The sequence below is a fragment of the Narcine bancroftii genome, chromosome 3 (genome assembly GCF_036971445.1).
Source record: "Narcine bancroftii isolate sNarBan1 chromosome 3, sNarBan1.hap1, whole genome shotgun sequence".
Lineage (NCBI taxonomy): Eukaryota > Metazoa > Chordata > Chondrichthyes > Torpediniformes > Narcinidae > Narcine > Narcine bancroftii.
In genome coordinates this window covers 139453074-139464636 of record NC_091471.1, presented here as the reverse complement: position 1 = coordinate 139464636, position 11563 = coordinate 139453074, and the positions used below count along the sequence as shown (strand labels likewise).

The 11563-nt window shown below is 43.4% G+C and overlaps 1 long non-coding RNA gene across 3 annotated transcripts in view; it reads left to right on the top strand.

Annotated features, from left to right (window-relative positions):
• The first annotated feature begins 371 nt into the window (after nt 1-371).
• LOC138756245 (uncharacterized) overlaps nt 372-11563 on the top strand; it is a 165865-nt gene continuing 154673 nt past the window's right edge. For 2 of the 3 annotated variants that reach the window (XR_011352901.1, XR_011352899.1), the window contains exons 1-2: nt 372-585; nt 789-869. This is a non-coding gene — a long non-coding RNA (uncharacterized lncRNA). Of the gene's footprint in view, nt 586-788; nt 870-4399; nt 4491-11563 lie in introns of those variants that run through there. The other variant, XR_011352900.1, reaches the window with a different exon arrangement.

The window sequence follows — 11563 nt, the reverse complement described above, 5'->3', positions numbered from 1 at the left end:
GTATACGCTTATCTTTGTGAGGTTTTTCAGTTGGTTGTTTTTCCAGACTCTTTTGTGTAGTCTTCCAAAGGCGCTATTTGCCTTGGCGAGTCTGTTGTCTATCTCAAGGACTATCTACTACATTAAATAATACATTGATTGTTATATAATATAATACAGACAAATAACATTATTTTAGAAGTGTATACAACTAATAAGTTTCTCTTTGCTGATGATCACCGCGTTTTCACGTTTGCAAGGGTCAAAGCTTTAAGTTTGTAAGCATTGCAAGTTATCTCCAGACGGAAATGATGACTTCCCAGGACAGGACCATTTGGGATAGGACTGCTTGGGACAGCACCGCTTGGGGTGGTGATCACTCAGGACAGCAACTGACTGCCTAGGATGGTGACAATCACAGATGGTGACTGGCTGGGATGGGACCACTCTGGACGGGACCATTTGGGTTGGCAAGCAATCAGGTCGGCGAGCACTCAGGACCGTCCCGGACTGTGTCTGACCACCCAGGATAGTGACTGACTGCCCAGGACAGTGAATGCCTAGGTCAGTGACTGACTGGGATGGGGACCAACCGTGTTATATAAGGTATACCTGTATTTACGTTTAACTGTAACTTCTAATGTTAAGTAGTTCTTAAGTATTTGAATTTTTAGTTTCACATTATTGTGTCATGTACTTTTCCTGTTACAGGTAATTGCATTGCTATTATATTTCCATATGTTTTTTTCTGCTTCATTTTGTTGTGATTGGCAATTATTTTTATAAATAACTTGTATTTTATGTTGCAGAATAATATATGGCCACAACACAGCAAACAAAAATGAAGTGTAGGCAATATTGTGTGAAAACTGAAGACAATATAGTTACAGGTGAGATGTAAATTTACCCTTTCATATTGCTAAATAAATGGGTTTACTATAAGTTTTATTTGTGAAATACATAGGCTTGTTTATAGTGTTAGATTAGTTATTGTTTAAATTTGCAGTAGACATAATACCAAGAAAGAGATGTGTTTGTTTTATGTGTGGTGGGGGTGGGGGGGGGGGAAACAGTGGGGAGAGGGGGTGCTAGGGATGTGGCCTGTGATCCAAAGGGGCGTCAGCCTGATCAAGTTTGGGGACCATTGGCTTAGATGTCTTATAAACGTACCAGATGCTGCTGAAGCTGTGCTTTGAGCTTCACTCTGTGATTGATGTAAGCTGGTCTGTGTTATTAATGTGAGTTGCAATATGCACCTCATACAAGAAGTATAATCTGATGGGCAATGAAAAGATATTTAATTAATTATATCTCTAGAGTGATGTGGATGATGTGAGCTGGTTTGCACAAATGACATGATCTTTGCTTTGATGAATTTAACTGTAGTGAACTGTTACATATGAATGGTGTGAGTTCCATTACGTGGCTGGCTTGAAGATTATTATGTAATCAAAATGAAATGTATTTTTCCGTTTGAACTCCATTCAAACCAGTGTGAGATTAATTTCACCTTTGATCTGAGACAAAATATGTGATTGAATGTTGGGTGTGCACTGTGCTCTAAAGCTAGACCAAGATATAGAACGTAACTAAATGTTGGATATGTGGAGCATTATCAGACAAGAGTGAGGAATGGAATGTGAATGACATGAGTTGCATTATGATTGATGTTAGTTATTCTCTGCGGCAGATGTAACATCCACATTGTGTCAGTCATAAGCTTTTATTCTTGATCTTTGTACAGCTGCACTTTATCATGTTAATAAATGGAGGTCTAATCTTTAAATGGTTTAAGGGAATTTGATATAGCAAATTTATTTTGGACAGATTATGCAATGGTTGTGAGCTGCACTATATAACTGATACATGTGTTAAAAACAGCCCGTGACCCTGGAGGGGGGGGGGGGGGTGTGGTGTGTGTACATTGTGTGTACATATATTCAAATCCCTGCAGAAGGACAGTTTGTGAGAAGCCTGGTAATGTGTCATTAGGGGTGTTAATTGTTCACATCAAACATAGAGAGATAAGATGTTTTCTGAAGTCAAAAGACCATTGAGTTGATAGATGGAGTTGAAAATTCCCCACTGAAGGAACATAAGGATAAAACTTTGGATAGGAATGGTTAAAGGGATATGGGCCAACACAGACAAATGAAACAAGATCAGGCAGGCAACTTGGCTGGCAGGAATAAGTTGAGCCAAAGGGCCAATTTCCTTTCTTTATAATTCTATGACTCTAAGAATGCAGTATTATTTGGAAATCCACCTTAAATTATATTGCACACCCACAAACATAGTCGATCATCAGAAAGCTACAGGTATCTTATTGTCAAGGATGAAATAATGCAAATGCATGCACATAAAGAGTTATAACTTCAACAATTAAAAACTGGGAGAAACCATGAGAGTTTATCATCATTTTCAAAGACTTGCAAAATTTTACAATATTGGAGATATTTTGGATCATGCACTTGGAGACAGTTTTACATGAAAGGATCCACATGAAACTGGAAATTTGTTATTGTAATAACTGTGTCTGCAGCTCTGCGACGTCGTTCACGGCCTTCCACCAGTTTTTGGCACCACCTGACTTTGAAACTGGTGTAGCTTCATCACACAGGGCTCACCAATGGGACCTGTCAGCAGACGCAGCTTCTCGTTCTCTTGGCAGGATGTCACAGTAGCTTAGGGTGGATGACCTTGAGGTCACCTTCTGTCTTCAGTTCACTTTAGAGCAGATGGTGAGGCATTCAGTGGTTGTCCAAGGTCTGGAGGAGGGATTGAACATCAGGTACTGATTGGTTGGCTCTGTCTTTGATCTTCGACCCTTGAATGCACGGACAAGGTGCCTTTACACAAGTCATTCAAGAAACCCTTTTTGCTGATGACTGTTCGCTCTTGGCACACAAAGATCATGATCTACAGTTAATGCTGAAGAAACTCTCAGATGCTGCTATACTCTTTGGCCTGTCCATCAACCTGAACAAGACTGAAGAACTCCATCAGTCTGTGCCAAACACCAACACTATAGAACCAAAAACCACTGATGATGGCACCCAGATGACAAATGTAAACAGCTTCAAGTACTTGGGGAGCATCATCTCGAGTGATGCGTCTTTGGACAAAAAAATTGACCCTAGGATCAGCAAGGCCAGCCAGATTCTGGGGAGGCTGCTAGCAGAGTGCTCAATCACACAACATCCACATCTCCACAAAGCTGAGTCTACAGAGCTGTGGTCATCCCTTCTTTCCTACATGGATGTGAGACCTGGACTTTGTACTGACGTCACATCAAACAACTGGACAAATTTCACATGTGTGCCCTCCATTCCATTCTTGGCATCCATTGGCAAGACTGTGTCTCCAACCTGGAGCTCTTGGTCATGCCAAGACCACCAGCATTGAGTCCTTGATCATCAGAGCCCAGATGGGGTGGGTGGGACACGTCATCAGACAGCATATGCACTGCCAGTAATTTGCAAAGTAGGTGACACTAAGCTGAATGTAGTACTTTATTTCACACTGGTACTTCAAAACTGGGCCATGAATAGCCAACTAATACATGTTGGGGGAACCATCTCATAACCTTCACAGTTTATTGGGATCATCAATTGCTAACAGATTTCCAGTGAAGTAATTTTGTGTGAAGTGGATGATGGAGACGTTGTATCTTTTGGATTTTTAGAAGTCATGAGGGTGGGTCAAGGCTTAAGCCAGAGTGTTAGTTGGACCTGTTGTGGAAGATCTATGTTTACATTACATTGTTCGGGGGCTAACTTCCACATTCCCCACTTTGAGACTTTTATAATCTTATCCCTTAAATATGGTGTACATTTAAAATCACATCCTCTAGTTCATAGAGAAGTTGCCATGACAGTATTATAGGCAAGTGAATGGATTAGTGACAATCTAAATGAGAATACTAAAATAATTCCGGGTCTAATGATATCTGGTCAGCTACATTCCCAAACATGGGCCTGGTCTCTGTTGTGGCTTTTTGCCTACTGTAAATAAGGCTAGGTTTACACAGTTTTCTGGGAGCTTCAGCACTGTTTATTCATTGTTTCATGGTCTGCACGTGAGGTTCTGCATCCACCATTACACAGGCATCACGTAGGCTGCCAGCCTCACTCTGGTTTCAGTGTCCCAATGTATCAACATAAAAGGCCCCGGGCACACTTATTGTGGTTACAAAATAAAAAGCCTCCTAATAGCAGCATTAAACATTACATTTCCTTCAACAACAAAAATGTCATGGTACAATCTTCTTGTGCAGAACACACCCTTTTTTTTCCCAATAGATAAGTGTAACAAATCACATAGTATGTAGTATACAAGTTGCAATGCAAGTAAATGCAACAGGTCACATAACAGCTTTTTTTCCATAGGGTAGCGTCCTTCATGCACCCTTTCGTCATTTATAAGTCAAGGACTTCCCTTGGCTTAATGGCACGACCATACCTTGTGCGGAGATACAGCCCAGAGTGATCTGGTTTGCATTCTGAATCAGGGTGAGTTTGCTGTTCTCTTGGTTCACCTTGTCCAGTGATCAGGTTGTTCTCATTGATCTCAGGCTGCTGTAGGTTAGGTATGGGCTTAACTCTGGTGTCGAGAAGGTGCCAACAGTTACACCTGAAGGTCTGTCCATCGCTGGTTTCGATGTGGTAGCTTCGTGGGGTTTCTGCGCGTCTCTATTTGTTGACACATGCCTGGCCAAACATAATGTCCCTGGCCCTGTGTTTGCTTTTTTTCACTCTGAAATGTCCTGTGTGTATGCATGTCTGTTCTGAGCTTCTGTGGAACAATGATCTTCTCACCCTTTAGAAGGATTCCATCGGTCTCCCGTTGTGGTGGTTCCAGTATTCGCTGTTTTGTGGGTGACCCTTTTTCCTCGTCTCTGGCCAGCCTGACTGAATGACCTGCTTGAGGGTGGACTGCTGCTCATCCTGGGCTGTGGCTGCCTTGATGTCACCTAGCAGGTCTGCACTCCAAGGAGCTGCACTCATGACACCTAGGTCTCCATAGCTTCAGATAGTAAACTGTCCTCATCATCCATGGATTTTATTAGCAGTGTGTCGGCTACTGGGATCTCTTTGCCCGGCCTGTGGATGAGTGTTATGCTGTACTTTTGCAGCGCGAGAATCATGCGCTGTTAACGTGGTGATGGGAGGGCTTGTGGAGTATTGTCTCTAATGACTTGTGGCCTGATTCCACAGTTACATGTCACCTGTAGGTGATTTTGTGGAATCTCTTACACCCGTATAGGACTGCATAGAGCTCCTTTTTGATATGGGCGTAGTTTTGCTCCATGTTATTAAGCAGCTTTGAATCATATACAACTGGTCTGCCTTCCTGCCTGATGGCTGCACCCAGGCTTTTTATCGACGCATCCGCTTGGAGTGTCACTTCCTTTTCAGGATCAAAATAGGTTAACACAGGCCCCGGTTCCAATGTGATCATGTCCTTCATCTGCTCAAACACTTTCTCATGGTTTGCGTCCCATTTGAACTCTGTGTCACGACTTAGCACATGTCTGAGTGATGCACTCACCTTGGCCAAGTTGGGAGTGAATCTGGCGAGGTAATTCATCATGCCGAGGATCGTCTCCAGCTCTCCCTCATTTTCTGGTGGCTGCATGTCCTTGACGGCTTTCACCTTGAAAGGGTCTAGTTTCAGGCCATCGACTGAAAGTGTATGTCTGAGGTAGCTCACTTTGGACACACAGATGCAGCATTTGTATGGATTTAGCTGCACCCTTCTCTCTCCAGTCCGGCTGAGCATGGCTCTGCGATTATGGTCCTGCTCCTCTCTTGACTTTCTGAACATGATGATGTCATCCACTCCACTGAGGCCCTCTTATGTTTCATCTACCCTCCTCTGGAACTCGTCCTGGTAGACGCAATGCTGAAGGGCAGTCTGAGAAAATAATATCTGCCATAGATGGAGTTGAATGTGATCAGCAGGGACGATTCCTCACTGAATTTGATAGCCCAATAGCCTGTCCTTGCATCTAAGATGCTGAAGTATTTTGCCCCAGCCAGTTTGGATGTTGCATCCTCAAGTGTGGGTAGGGGATAGTATAGCCATAATATTACTTTGTTCAAAGGCCATGGGTCCAGGCATACTTAGCTTGTGTGTTTTTGGCTTCTCACACGTTACCAGGGCATTAACCCACTGGGTAGGCTCAGTCACTTTACAGATTATGCTGTCCCTTTCCATCTTGTCTAACTCTGTTCTTAAACGTTCTCTTGGGGCAAATGGTACCCTCCGTGGTGGGCAAACCACTGATGCTACGCTGGGGTCTATCCTGAAACTTCACTCACCCTGGAAATCATCGATGCCTTTGAAAACATCTGCGCACTCACTCAGTACATTGCACTCTTCCTCACTGGTATCAGTGACCACATAGACCACCTTGATGAGTCCCAGGGATTACACACTCTGTAGTCTAGGATGGGTGGGCCGTTGCAGTCTACGATGTAGAACTTCTGGTTGGTTGAATTATTCTTGTATCTTCCTACCAGGTTGCAGAAACTGTTCACTTTCAGCGGATGCTCCCCGTAGCCAAGTCGCTTATGCTTGTCAGTCATTAGTGGTGTGCTGGGCATGAGCTTTTAAAAGTCTTTTGCAGGTATTACACTCGTTTGTGCTCCAGTATCCAATTTGAATGTCATTTTTTTTATTCTGTAGTCCCAGACCTGTGCCTGCATGCGCATTATCCTCATCTTCCTTCTCTGATGTAACAGTGTCCACAAACAGCTCTGAGTCAAAATCTTTATTCCCCTTTTCGACATGTGAACATCTCTGTGTCCTTTTCTGCTTGGAGTATGGGACTTTGATTTACATGCTCTTGCAAAGTGTTTGAGTTTTCGGCACTTTAAGCACCGTTTTCCCTCTCCTGGGTATTCTGCTAGCTTGTTGTGGTGTCCTCCACACGCACTACATGCTTTATTAAATGTCTTCGGGCTTTTGTTTTGCCTACTGGCATTTCTTACAGTGCCTTGCTTTCCTGTCTTGTGATGTATTGCTTGCACTTCAGTGCTGTCACTAGCCATGGCCTTGAGCTGCACCTGCGCTAGCTCATAGGAGCTAGATTGCCTTATCTAGCATGAGCTCTGGCCCCTGACTAACCAACTTCTCTCTTACATTAGGTGAGTTGGCAGTGAATACTATATGGTCCTTGACCATTTCTTCACTATTTGCACAGTTACAGTCTTTAACAAGTAGTTTGAGCTCAGTCACGAAATGCTCGACTGACTCACTGCTTCCCATGGAATTTGTACCTGGCAAATATGGGATTAGATTTCAGCGTGAGGTATGATGAAAATCCTTCATAATGTTTTGAGCACTTTTGCATCACCCTCAATCACTGTCCAAGTGTTGCTTATGTCCCGTCCTTTGTCCCCGATCCACAGCAGGAGGTACCTGCATTTCTCCTCCTCTGTTCTCCCTCTAAGCGAGCCTGTGAACATAAGCTTGGCATGCTGCTTGAATCGCCACCATGCATCAGGTAGGATGGGTGATTCCAAGTCTAACCTTGGGGTAGGGACACCAAAGGCTTCCATTATTTCCTTTACTTTTTTTCCCAAGTGGGTTCCTTATTTCTCTGACACCATGTTGTGGCTTTCTGCCTACTGTGAATAAGGCCAGGTTTACAGTTTTCTGTGAGCTTCAGCACTGATTGTTCATTGTTTCATGGTCCACATGTGAGGTTCTGCATCCACCATAGGTTGTCAGCCTCACTCTGGTTTGAGTGTCCCAATGTTTCAACATAAAAGCCCCGGGCACACTTCTAGTGGTTACAAAATAAAAGTCCTGCTAATAGCAGCATTAAACATGACAGTCTCCTTTCTCCTGTCCGTACAATCACACAGGTAGACACGCTCCCCTTTATCTTCATCCTGTTGAATTAACTTAATTTTAATCACTGTTCAAGAGACCCACCAGCTGGGAACCAAGGAGACAAAGCTTAAATTTGTGTTTTTTATTCTATAAATTTGTGTTTATTGAATATAGAAGAGTCACGTCACTTGTCTGAGTGCTACTGGGACTATATAACCCAGTACTACCTGTCACATGGTTGGGTGGTCGGCGACTAAACCAGCTCCCCCACCAGGCTTGCCTGGTGCGGAGGGTGGCAAGACACATTGTTCCTTTCCAGCAGGCCAACATTGCTCTTGCACATGGTGTATGGTGTACCCTCAAACAGCCATGTCCAAGACTGCAACTGTGGGGATCAAGATTTGTATTAGCATGGCTCCCCAGGGAGCCATTTTCCAATGGAATAATTCTATACTATGGAATTGAGCCATCTCCCTGTGACAGTTCAGGCACTAAATTTTCCTATGTCTGTAGGATTGGTGTAACCCCTATGTTTTGGATGGTTGTAAACCATAAATGCTGCTTCATTCCCTATGGTTCCCTTTTTAGCCACTCCATAAATCTTCACCAGCTATCCTCTCCAATTTCTTCTCTTAAAATGGAGACTTGTCCTCTGCATTAAACTCCCACAGATGCCATTTTGTCCCAATTTTTCCCTTTTCCAAATGGGGCTCCACAACCCGCCTCTATACTCTCCTTCTGACTCTCCATCCCATAGGATGATAATGGTTCCTTTCAGTCAGTTTGTGAGATTTGATATGTGTGTACTGGAGTGGCTGAACAGGCCGATCCGACAGGCACTGTGAGGATACCCCACTCCTCAGAAAGGAACATCGTGTACATGAATGGATTTCGGTGAGTAGAGGTTGCACAGGTTCAGACCCACCCTCTTGTCATCTCCTCCTGGATCCAGTGGCATGGTGAGGGCCAAGAAGGCTGGGGAAGTTCTGTTCCAGTGAATGGCCAGACCAAGCTTTGATGCAAGGAATGCCTTTTCTGGGCTTCACAGCTCATATTTGCTGGATAGTCATTAACCCTAAGAGAGGGTTCATCTGCCCTTTGACTGGTCTTGTTTTTCATCCAGCAGGGTGTCTTGCCACCCTCTGCACCAGGCAAGCCTGGTGGGGGAGCTGGTTTAGTCGCCGACCACCTGACCATGTGACAGGTCGTATACTGAGTTGCATAGTCCCAGTAGCACTCAAACAAGTGACCTGACCCTTCTATACTCAATAAACATAAATTATAGAACAAAAAAACCCACAAATTTAAGCTTTGTCTCCTTGTTTCCATGTTGGTTTGTCTCTCTGACAAAGAATGAGATAAACTATGATTGTATCTCCTTTATATTGACTGCAGTGGGTGTCGATAGGATCACCTGGAATGGCTCAATTTACATGGGTTGTTATCACTTCCTCTTAAACTTTTTCACATATATTAGCACTCAGTGTCTTCTAATGGGGGTTCTTGATGCTTCCTGTACCTGGGAGTAAACAGATCTGACAGCCAATATTAGTCCTTTCAAGTACTTTCCTAGTTCTTATTTCAAGACTTTGAAGCTTACCTAATTGCTACTGGTCTTGGCCTTTGGCATTAACATCAACCTCACAGTAACCATCTCATGCGGAGTTAAATAGGTACATCTATTTCGACTGTTTCTCATGGCCATGAGTGCTAATGGTAAGCTGTGTACTCAATTTAATCCAGTCTGTCTGCAGATTTTTGCCTGTTTAGCTTTAAAGCTATCATTACATCTTTGTACTATGCCAGCTGATTTTTATTGATACACACAAGAGCTTTTGAAATTCCCACAACTTTACACAATGCATCTGTATGTTCATTTGTAAAATGAGACGCATTGTCACTTCTCAAAATCTGACACACTCCAAACCTTTGCAAAAGTTCTGTTGCAAGCGCTTTTACTACTGTTTTGGTGTCCGCAAGCATGGTGGGAAATGCTTCAACCCAGCTTGACAAACTGTCAATTATTTACTTGGCAATAGCATTTTCCTTCTGACTGGTCGACCATATCTACAAAGATCATTACTAGGTGAGTAAATTTACCCACTATAGAGATTGGTGTGTTAGGAATTCCTTTCTTTGTTTCTGACAAATTTGGCATATCAGGATTGTATTGTTCAATTTCAGTATAAACCAATGATTGCAAATTTAATTAATCGTCTCCCCCTTGCGGAGTGTCTCACTCTGTGAGCTGTTCTGCAAACTTACTGTATAAACAAGCTCAGCGTTACACAGTTCCATATCATAATTTGTCCCCACAGGCCTACACATTTGTCCAGGGTGCACCTTTTGTGTTCCAATCTTGTTTCTCACCAATTGGTGTGGCCTTTGTGCTTCAATCAAATCTTGCAGACCTCTTTTACTTCTACCAGCACTGCTTGATTTGCATGAGGCCTGTACTCTTGCCAGTTGCCAGATCTATCAGCTGCTCTTTTCATGACCTTGTCAGCATGGTCACCACCAAGGATGCTGGATCAGTACCTCGCTTGTGCTGCAAATTTTGCCCTGCCAATTTGGATGGCAGTTTCATGACCTCAAGCAATTCTTTAAATTCATGTCAATAGGATTTATAGCAAGAATTCCTCCTGCAGTGAGGTACCCTCTCCTACTCCAGTTTTGAACTACCCACCCCCCACCAGGCATACACAAAATTGGTACAGATATTGGATACTTGTCAGTACCACACAGGCACTGGAATTCCAAGGATAACTTCCATTGCTTATGACAGATGAATTCTCATCATAATGAAGAAAAATATCCAAACGCATGTCTCACAGGTCAGAGACACTCTTCAGGAGGCAGATTTAGATAATGTCAATGATTACAATCTGCAGAAGACTTCATAAAAAGAACAGAGGCATAATTGCACGATGCAAACCTTGTAAAGGCACTGATTTACCGAGGTTTATAAACATTTAATGAATACACTCACACGTTTCTTTCAGCACACAATGCAGTTGATTTATTTTATTATCTTCAGACACAACATTGCATTCTTCAACTCCCCAAACACCATCCAGCCAAACCCCTCTGACATTCTCATTGGTTCACATGGGTGATCCTGACACTCTCCTCCTCCTGTGTCTGAGATCGATCACCTGTATTCTGAAGCTTAACACACCCGTGCAGGCATGCTATTACTCATGCACATTGCATTGTTTACATCATCAGCGGCAGCCAGCACAGCTCCCAACAAAGGTAAGTATGGATTAGGTGACACGTCCACCAGCCCCCCCCCCCCACCCCCACCCCTCAGCCGTGCAAGGAGGTGACTGATTGGAACTGTCCCATTACATAATGGTCTGGAAAACTGATAGTTCAGCCCGACCTTGTATGATACTGCAAGACAGGCGATGCAATGTCTGGCTCATCCTCTTGAAAATGGGAAATGTTGTTTAGTTCAGGCACTGGGGAATTGTTCAGAGCATAATAATCACCACAAGGCCACCAACACCTAGGAGAGATTTTTTTGAACCATGTATAACGATGAAGCCCAGCAGCTGTCAGATCTCTGAACTATGCCCAAATCTTGGTGGAATTCTGATTTCACAGTTCTAGATGGTCCAGGGAGTAATCTACGAGCCCGCGCTACCACCAGAGGATTCAGAGTCTCTATATGTTGGGTTACTGTACTTTTAAAGTCTATATGATGATATGATGGGTTCACTAGGCAAGGGAAACACAT